Here is a 10813-nt window from a genome sequence, read left to right as displayed (position 1 = left end):
ATAAAGAAGAGAAAAGAGAAGAAAAGAAAAGAAAATTAAAAAGGGACAAGCTTTTTTTTTTATATAAAACATTTATTTATTTTCCCTTTTTTGTTGCCCTTGTTTTATTGTTGTAATTATTGTTGCTATTTGATGTCATCATCATTGGATAGAACAGAGAGAAAATGGAGAGAGGAGGGGAAGACAGAGGGGGAAGAGAAAGATAATCACCTGCAGACCTGCTTCACCGCCTGTGAAGCGACTCCCTTGCAGGTGGGGAACCGGAGGCTTGAACCAGGATCCTTACTCGGGTCCTTGCACTTGGCACCGTTTGTGCTTAACTCACTGCATTACCACCTGACTCCCAGGGACCATCTTTTTAGGGTAGATAGCATAATGCTTATGCAAAGAAACTCTCATGTCTGAGGCCCCGAAGTCCCAGGTTCAATCTCCTGCACCACCATAAATCAGAGCTGAGCAGTGCTCTGGTAGATGGAGAAAGAGGAGGAGGAGAAAAGATAAGAAAAAAGAGAGGCAGTGGCATACATTACCAAATGTGCAAGAGCTCGGGTTCATTCAAGCCCCCAGTCTTCACCTGTAGGAGGGAAGCTTCTCAAGTTTTAGAGTAGTGCTGCAGATGTCTCTATCTCCTCTTCCCTCTCAATTGTTTTCTTTCCTATAAAATAAAAATAATTGATTAGTTAAAGAAAGAGTCCATTGGGAGTGTTGGAATCATGCAGGGGCAAAGTTTCAGTCTGCCAAAATACTATTAGTAGCAGACACTGTCCCAAGGGGCCCCCAAAGAAAAATGTAATGATAAAATATCAAAATATCATAATTATGATTGAATGTGAAGCATATTTAATTCCCCTCCTTGTTTTCAAATAGCAGGAATACAAGGCCTTCTAAGCATGAGGGTGATAATGTATAGACCTTCTAGAATTTTTTTTTAAATTTATTTCTTTTTTGGGGAATTAATGTTTTACATTCAACAGTAAATACAATAGTTTGTACATGCATAACATTCCCCAGTTTCCCATTTAACAATACAATCCCACTAACCTTCTAGAATTTAAATAACTATTTTAAATCTTAAATTTTGTTACAATTGTGAAAATACAAATAAATAAACATTTATTTGACATACACCATAATTAGGTTCCTAAGGTTTATAGGTATTAAGTCCAACAGTCTGTGAGGCAAGAAAAAAATAGCCCAGAGTGATGAAATAAAACATGTAAGAAACTCAGAAAAAATAATTCCACAAAAAAAAATTAATGAATTATAATATTGATCAACTAAATCCACAGTGGTATAGTCACTTTATTTGTTTGTTTGTTTTGCCTCCAGGGTTATTGCTGGGGCCCAGTGCCTGCATCATGAATCCACTGCTCATGGAGACCATTTTTCCCCTTTTGTTGCCCTCGTTGTTTTATCATTGTTGTGGTTATTATTATTATTGTTGTTGTTGTTATTGGTGTCATTGTTGTTGGATAGGACCAAGAGAAATGGAGAGAGGAGGGGAAGACAGAGAGGGGGAGAGAAAGATAGACACCTGCAGACCTGCTTCACCGCTTGTGACCCCCCCATCTGATCTAGGGCCCATATTCAGGTTAGGAGCCTGTGTGACCTCTGCATCCCTGTAGATCTGAGCTCACATTCTGTGGTCATGAGTAGGAACGTTCCAAGCTGCCCCAATATCAGGGCCCATCTTCCTCAGGTGGTAGACACAGTATGTTATCCAACCTCCCTTCAGAGGATGGAACATTCTCTACTATTGTTGATCCACATTGAGGGCAAGGTCCTATGGGGGTACACAAAGGTGTCTATTGTGTTGTTCCTGATGGAGATGACCAGTGACAATGGAGAGAGCGATCTATTCAAGGTCTAGGCCCATCATGTCTGTGTGGGAATCTCAGAACTCCTCAACTAGGTTGCCAGCTGATGGGGTAGCCTGATAGTGACTAGAGAGTCATCATTGAAGTATGCCAGTCTCTTGCCTTTATTCAGCTTTTGTAGTCCTTACTTTGATAAGTTAGTTTTGGAGTGACTGAGGGAAATGTAATAGGAAGTAGGTGAAGAGGGTATCTAGGTCTATGTACAAACTATTTCATTAGGAACTTTATGGTGTCTTTTTAGGTCTTTCTACTTGCTTGCTGCCTATATTGACTCACTGCAAACTATTGTGCACTTTTGCTTTCAGGTATATATTTTGCCCTAATTTATGGATAAATGTGTACATATGCCCTATCTCATGGGACCTGATCTTTATCTAGGCTTAGGGGCTTTGCTAGGAAATGAACCAGTCAAAATAGAATTAGAGAGTCCTATGAGAAAGGAAAGGTCTCACACGAGTAATGAGGCTGAAGGGTTGACATGCACACCTAACTTCTCTGGACACAGTCTGAAGTAAAGCATGCCAAGGTGGTATGCATTGCACTGATTAGGTTGGGACCAGCAGATGCAGTATCAGTTGGTATGAATTGAGAGAAGTATGCAGGAAAGTGAGCCCCACCCTAGAGGTTCCAGGACTGGGGGAAATATGGGCTTTTTTTTTTTTTTTTTTTTTTTTTTTACCAGAGCACTGATCAGTTCTGGTTTATGGTGGTGCAGGGGATTGAACCTGGGATTTTGGAGCCTCAGGCTTGACAGTCTGTTTGCATAACCATTATGCTATCTACCCTTGCCTGAAATATGGGCTTTATAGAGAAAGCAGAAGGTTCCTGCTGTCTTAGGATTTCAAAAAGCAATAGATAGTTATTGCTATAATCAAATTATTTGACAATTGGGTTAAATTTAAAGGTCCCATTGTTAAAATTTGCTGTACCATACACGACATCACCATAATTTCTGTCCTTTGACATTGTTTATATATAGCTGTGCCTTATAAATTAATGCCACTGATTGCTACTTTTCTCCCTGGTCAAAGCTTTTAGTTAAGTCAAAATTTCAAAGAACAAGTCATTATTAGAAATGCATTAACAGGGGCCTGATGGTGGTGCACCTGGTTCAGCGTCCATGTTACAGTGAGAAAGGACCCAGGTTCGAGTCCTGGGTCCCCACCTGCAGGGGGAAAGCTTCACAAATGGTGAAGCAGTGTTGCAGGTGTCTCTCTTATCTCTCCCTGTCTATCACCCTCTTCCCTCTCAGTTTCTGGCTGTGTCTATCCAATAAATAAAAATAAAGAAATGTATTAACAATTTGAGACCACTGTTAAAATTCAGTCTGGTTACACATTTGAAGTCTTTTAAATTTTTTTTTATTATCTTTATTTATTTGATAGAGACAGCCAGGAATCAAGAGGGAAGGGGGTAGGGATAGAGAGGAAGAAAGAGAGAGTGACACCTGCAGCACTGCTTCACCAATTGTGAAGCTTTTCCCCTGCAGGTAGAGACCGGGGACTCGAACCTGGGTCCTTTCGTATTGTAATAAGTGCGCTCAACCAGGTGCGCCACCACCCGGCCCTACATTTGAAGTCTTAAGTGCTTAGACTGAAGGAACATATACTCAGACTATAGTCTGTGCATTAAAAGGTTTGAGACATTCAATCAGTTTTCCCTCATATAATATTAATTAATTAAATAGTGATTTATGAGACTACAAGTTAATAGGAGTGTACATCAACACCCTTCCTACCACCAAAGGACTGTGTCCCGATCCCCCCCCCCAGTGAAGTTGAACATCTACTCTCACCCTCCACACACAGATTGATTTTTACTTTGGTGTCCTACTATAAAGTCAGATCTTGCTTTCATATATATATGTATATATATTTTTTTCAATGTAACCATTTGCTATCTTTCCAATCCCATGTTTCTTAAAACAAAAATACAATCTATACTAATTAAATGTCCTTGCTATATAAATACTATAACCAGTGCCCTGACACCTATCCCATCCCAGTTGTCTACCTCCAAGACCTCTTAATGTAACAGTTCACTGATAGCAACAGTAAAGTCATAACTCATTTGGAGGTTCTGGCTTTACTAATAAGAAGCCAGTCACCCTAATATTTAAATTATCTCAGCAGTAGACCTTAAATCAAGGTGTAAGCAGTTTCCACAAAATCACTTGTTTTCCTTTACGAGGGGATTAATGGGGATGCATTGGATCGACCTTCTCGTGGTGCATCCCGTGAGTACCCATTCATTGGGGAAACTGACGATCCTTCCTAGCCGACTGAATCCACATGGATCCCAGTCACTTTCAAAACCATTAACTGGCTACGGAAGAAGGGCAAACGTTAGAAGAAGAAGGGGATTAATGGCTTACAGTCAACAGTTAAATACAGTGATTCGTATATGTGTAACATTTCTTAGTTTTCAAAAAAACGTTTTTCTTTGATCATTCCTATCATGAAGTGTCTTGACCTGAAAGTTTAGTGACCCAATTTACAGATCTGCCACTTATCAGCTGAGGAAACTTGGGCAAGTCAATTCTGGGCAACATTTTATCATCTGTAGAATAAAAATTCCAGATGAGAACAGGTATTCTGTGGTTCTAACAATCTGCTGGAATTAGTGAATCAAGCATGCCCTACGTTCAGAAGAAGAAATAAAAATGGGAGATGCAGTAAAGAAATTTAAATGTAGATTACATCTGTATTTCAGTTTCACTTTTTTTTTTCAAGGAAACTATAACTACATTTTTGTTCTTATCAAATGACACACAAATCATCTTGTGTTTTACTTAAGGTGGGTGACTTTCTTTAAAAAATTATTATTGATTTAAAGAGAGGAGAGAGAACCAAAGCATAGTTCTGGCACATTTGATGCCAGGGATTAAATTTGGGATCTCATGGTTTCAAGTCCAAAATCTTATTCACTACACCACCTCCCAGGCCAGTAGGGTGGGTAGCTTTTAAGCTGAATATACCTTTGATTTCCCTTTACTCCTTCCTTTTTCTTCCTTCCTATTCAGCTCTGGCTTGAACCTGAGTTGTGTTCATGGCAAAGCAGCGCACTATCCAGATGAGCTATGTCACTGTCCCAGGTCATTTTTTTTTTTCCCAACTCTCTTCAGCTCTCTTAAGACTGCTCCAGGTGCTCTAAGGGTCCCCGGAATGATTTTTTAAAAATCTATTATTTTATTTGCCTCCAGGATTATTGCTGGGCTCAGTGACTGCACTACGAGTCCACTGCTGTTGGAAGCTATTTTTTTCCTTTTGTTGCCCTTGTTTATTATTGTTGTTGTAGTTGCTATAATTGTTGTTGGATAGGCCAGAGAGATGAGAGAGGAGGGGAAGACAGAGAGGGGGAGAGAAAGACTCCTGCAGACCTGCCTCACCACTTGTGAAGTGAGCCCCCTGCAGGTGGGGAGCCAGGGGATGGAACCGGGACCCTAAATCAGCCCTTGCACTTTGTGCCATGTGCGCTTAACCCACTGCACTACCCACTGCACTACCGCCCGACCACCTGATTTTTTTTTTTTTTTAACCAGACACTGCTCAGCTCTGGCTTATGGTGGTTCAGGAGATTGAATCTGGGACTTTGGAGCCTCAGGTATGAGAGTATAAGAGGGTATAAGAGAGTATATGAGGGTAGATAGCATAACCATTATGCTATCTACCCCTGCCCCTCAGAATGATCTTTAAATCAATGACTTCTGACATTAAGAAAATGCCAGTGGTGAAATTCAAAAAGCATTGTACTAGGAGAGGGATATGAATGATGATGGAAACTAGGGTATTATACATGCCAAGAAAATCAATTTTTTGTGGGAATTCCTTGAAGGATTACTCAAATCACATTATATGAGCCCTAAGCTTGCCTGAGTCAGTACCTATGGTAGCTGAAGCTCCCTTAGTACAGTCTCTTCTTCAACCTCATTCACCTCCTTCCCATTATTAGTTTGAGGTTTTAGAGATTGGGTGCCTCACCACATGGCCATTTGTGAATTCCTGCCACAAATCTCCTTTCTTAAGAACAGCCAGGGATGCTTACTACTCTGAGTTTTAGCTTGTCTCACCTGTCGATGTTCACAGTAGCTTGCTAATGATATCCCATGACCTTGCTTTGAAGATAATGAAAACATATTATTATGAATGAGTTGCATTCAGATCCTGATAGTTTAGCTTCTTGTTGATTTATTTCATTTGTTTGTTTATTTATCTATGTGACTCCAGGAAACATAATGGGAGTTAACATATAGGACAGGAAGTAACAAGGAAGGCATTTTTCAGCTAGGAAAGACATGACAGGACAAGTAAGGGCAATTGCTGGGACCTTGGAGTCTACCTGCTGAAACTGGAGGGAGGGCAATATAAAAAAATAGCAACTCATCATCTACTGTACAGTTTAAAGGATTAAATAGTAAAGAGGCTGCCTGGGAATGCTTGATATACACTTTGGTAATAATGATTGGTAGGAGTTGAGGAGACAACATAACGTTTATGCAAAAAGATTTTCATGCCTCAAGTCCTGAGGTCCAACGTTCAGTCCCCAGCACCACCATAAAACAGAACTGAGCAGTACTCTGGTCTCAGTCTGTCTACCTGTCTCTTTCTTCCCCTATATCTCTCATTAAAAGTATTTAATTACAATTAATTAATTAATTAAAAACAACGACTGCCAGGAAAGGTAGGAGGAAGACCAACAAAATTTCATTAGCATGTTCAATTTAATCTTAAGGCATTTCAATTCGGGTGGGGGGTAGATAGTATAATGGTTATACAAAGAGACTGTAATGCCAGAGACTCTGAAGTCCCAGGTTCAATCCCCCACACCACCATAAGCCAGAGCTGAGTAGTGCTCTGGTAATAAATAAATAAATAATTCAATTTAAATTTATATTAAATTTCAAAAGAAAAAATGTTTTAATTCCTGTCCTAAACTCCTGAATGTCTTATCTGAATAAATATTTTAAAGTATTTTCTGAGGAAGAAATAGTCGCTTGTGGATTCGACTTCCGGAGGCGGAGCTACGAGCAGCAGATCGCTTTCTCTCCTCTCCTCTCCTCTCCTCTCCTCTCCCAGATCAACTAGGAATACCAAAGGAGACCACCCGGACCAAAACAAGACAGGACTAGAATGACCACAGAAACCCAGTAAATCACCCGTGAGTACAAACACGCGTGGCTGGAGACAGAGAGGAGAGAGGGGCCTAAGGAGAGATTAAGTGACTGCTAACAGTTCAACAGTTTGTCAGTGGAGACACCACCTCCAGTCTGCTCCACCAACAAGGGGACAGCTGAAGGGAGGAAAGGACTCCCCAGAGACTCACCAAGTGCAACTCTGAGTCTTCATTGCTACTACCCTCAGAATCTGGGGCAGCAACAGGGAGGGACACCAGGGTACAGAGATCTAACCGGGAAACTCAGGAGAAGACCTATACCTCGGTGGCATAGCTGAGGGGCTGTAAAAGTCTCTTTGCATAACCACTGGATTATCTCTGCCACACCCTGCTTTATCTCTTGGTCAGGAGTCAGTGATTAAGCCGAAGAAGCCTATTGATAGTTTAAAAGCCCTCAGGCTCCCATAGCCTACAGGGGAAAAAAAAAAGGCTTTTACACCACTGAACTCCAACTCAGGGATTGAAAAAACTGTTAACTTATATAAAATGGTTAAAACAACAAGAAAAAATATTGGAGACTCGAACCAGGACAAGAGTCCAGCTAAAAGTCCTCCAGAGGGCGAAGCACAAAACAAGTTCAACATCCAAACATTAGCCAAGGAAATAATAACAGGAGTGAGTAAAAAATTTGAAAAAATTGTAATCAGAAATGCAGGAACAACAAATGAGAATATGGAAGAAAATTCTAATTATCTCATGGTTATTAGAGAGCTGAAAGCTGAAATTGCTGAGCTAAGAATGCAACTAGCTGAACAAGCTAAAACAGTATCAGAGCAGGGCAACAAAATAGATGAACTCCAGAAAGCAGTAGAGGGCAGAGAGAATAGAATCAATGAGGCTGAAGACAGAATTAGCAAGATTGAGGATGAATTAGAGACAACTAAAAAAGAAGTAAGAGATCTCAAAAAGAGATTAAGAGATGCTGAAAACATCAACAGAGTCCTATGGGATGACTTCAGAAGAAACAATATACGCATTATTGGCTTACCAGAGGAAGAAAGAGGAGAGGAAGAAAGCATTCTCCAGGCCATAATAGCTGAAAATTTCTCTAGTCTAGACAACACCAAAGACATAAAGATTCAAGAAGCCCAGAGGTTCCCAAACAGAATTAACCCAGACCTAAAGACACCAAGACATGTCATACTTAGATTGGAAAGGAATAAGGATAAAGAAAGGGTCCTCAAGGCTGCAAGAGAAAAACAAGAGTCACCTACAAAGGAAAACCCATAAGATTAGCAGCAGACTTCTCCATACAAACACTACAGGCCAGAAGAGAATGGCAAGATATCTATCGAGTGCTCAATGAGAAAGGCTTTCAGCCAAGAATACTATATCCTGCTAGATTGTCATTCAGATTAGATGGAAGCATCAAAACCTTCTCAGACAAGCAACAGTTGAAGGAAGCAACCATCACCAAACCTGCCCTGAAAGAAGTTCTGAAAGGTCTCCTATAAATAATCAGACCACCACAAATAGGACATATATCAAAACACTCTAAAACTCTACAAGAATGGCGTTAAAATATCTTCAATCTTTGATATCAATAAATGTCAATGGCCTGAATTCACCTATTAAAAGACACAGAGTAGGAAGATGGATCAGAAAACACAACCCAACAATATGTTGTCTACAGGAAACTCACCTAACGCAACAAGGCAAACACAGACTTAAAGTGAAAGGATGGAAAACTATCATTCAAGCCAATGGCCCACAAAAAAGGGCAGGAACAGCTATTCTCATATCTGACATGATAGACTTTAAAATAGATAAGATTAAAAAAGATAGGAATGGACACTACTTAATGCTCAGAGGATCAGTCAATCAAGAGGACTTAACAATTATTAATATCTATGCACCCAATGAGAAGCCATCTAAATACATCAAACTTCTACTGAAAGAGCTACAGCAATATATTAACAGTAACACAATCATAGTAGGGGACTTCAACAACCCACTATCTCAACTTGACAGATCATCCAGGAAGAAAATCAATAAAGACATAAGGGAGCTAAATGAAGAGATAGATAAACTAGAACTATTGGACATTTTCAGAGTCATTCATCCCAAAAAACTGGAATACACATTTTACTCAAATCCACATGGATCATTCTCAAGGATAGACCATATGTTAGGCCACAAAGACAGCATCAGCCTATTCAAGAGCACTGAAATCATCCCAAGCATCTTCTCAGACCACAGTGGAATTAAACTAACACTTAACAATCAACAAAAGATTAGTAACAGTGCCAAAATGTGGAAGCTCAACAGTACACTTCTTAACAACTTCTGGGTCAAAGAGGAAATCAAGGAAGAAATCAAAATGTTTCGAGAGTTCAATGAAAATGAAGACACAAGCTATCAAAATATTTGGGACACAGCTAAAGCAGTCCTAAGAGGGAAGTTCATAGCTATACAAGCACACATTAGGAAACAAGAAAAGGCACAAATAAACAGCCTGATTGCACATCTTAAAGACCTAGAAGAAGAACAACAAAGGAATCCTAAAGCAACCAGAAGGACAGAAATTACTAAAGTTAGGGGAGAAATAAATAACATTGAGAAGAGGAAAACCATACAAAAGATCAACGAAAGTAAATGTTGGTTCTTCGAAAGAGTAAATAAAATCAACAAACCTTTAGCCAGACTCACAAAACAAAAAAGGGAGAAGACCCAAATAAATCGGATAGTAAATGAAAGAGGAGAAATCACAACAGACACTGCAGAAATTCAACATATCATGCGAGGCTTCTATGAACAACTATATGCCACCAAGCTAGAGAACCTGGAAGAAATGAATAATTTCCTAGATACCTACCAACTTCCAAAACTAAGTAAAGAGGAAGTGGATAACATGAACAGGCCCATCACAGCTAATGAAATTGAAACAGTTATCAAAAATCTTCCCAAAAATAAAAGTCCTGGACCAGATGGTTTTACAAATGAATTCTACAAAACTTTCAAAGAAGAACTAATACCTCTACTTTTAAAAGTCTTCCAGAAGATTGAAGACACTGGAATACTCCCTGCCAGCTTCTATGAAGCCAACATCACCCTGATACCAAAAGCAGACAGGGACACAACCAAAAAAGAAAACTACAGACCAATATCTCTGATGAACATAGATGCGAAAATATTGAACAAAATTCTAGCTAACCGGATACAGCAGTATATCAAAAAAATTGTTCATCATGACCAAGTGGGGTTTATCCCAGGCATGCAAGGTTGGTTTCATATACATAAATCAATCAATGTGATCCACCACATCAACAAAAGCAAGACCAAAAACCACATGGTCATATCAATAGATGCAGAGAAAGCCTTTGACAAAATACAACATCCCTTTATGATCAAAACACTACAAAAAATAGGAATAGATGGAAAATTCCTGAAGATAGTGGAGTCTATATATAGCAAACCTATAGCCAACATCATACTCAATGGTGAAAAACTGGAAACATTTCCACTCAGATCAGGTACTAGACAGGGCTGCCCACTATCACCATTACTATTCAACATAGTGTTGGAAGTTCTTGCCATAGCAATCAGGCAGGAGCAAGGAATTAAAGGGATACAGATTGGAAGAGAAGAAGTCAAACTCTCCTTATTTGCAGATGACATGATAGTATACATGGAAAAACCTAAGGAATCCAGCAAGAAGCTTTTGGAAATCATCAGGCAATACAGTAAGGTGTCAGGCTATAAAATTAACATTCAAAAGTCAGTGGCATTCCTCTATGCAAACACTAAGTTAGAAGAAATTGAAA

The sequence above is a fragment of the Erinaceus europaeus genome, chromosome 3 (assembly GCF_950295315.1).
Source record: "Erinaceus europaeus chromosome 3, mEriEur2.1, whole genome shotgun sequence".
NCBI classification, from domain to species: domain Eukaryota; kingdom Metazoa; phylum Chordata; class Mammalia; order Eulipotyphla; family Erinaceidae; genus Erinaceus; species Erinaceus europaeus.
The sequence above is the reverse complement of the archived record's forward strand: the minus strand, read 5'-3'. Positions refer to the sequence as shown.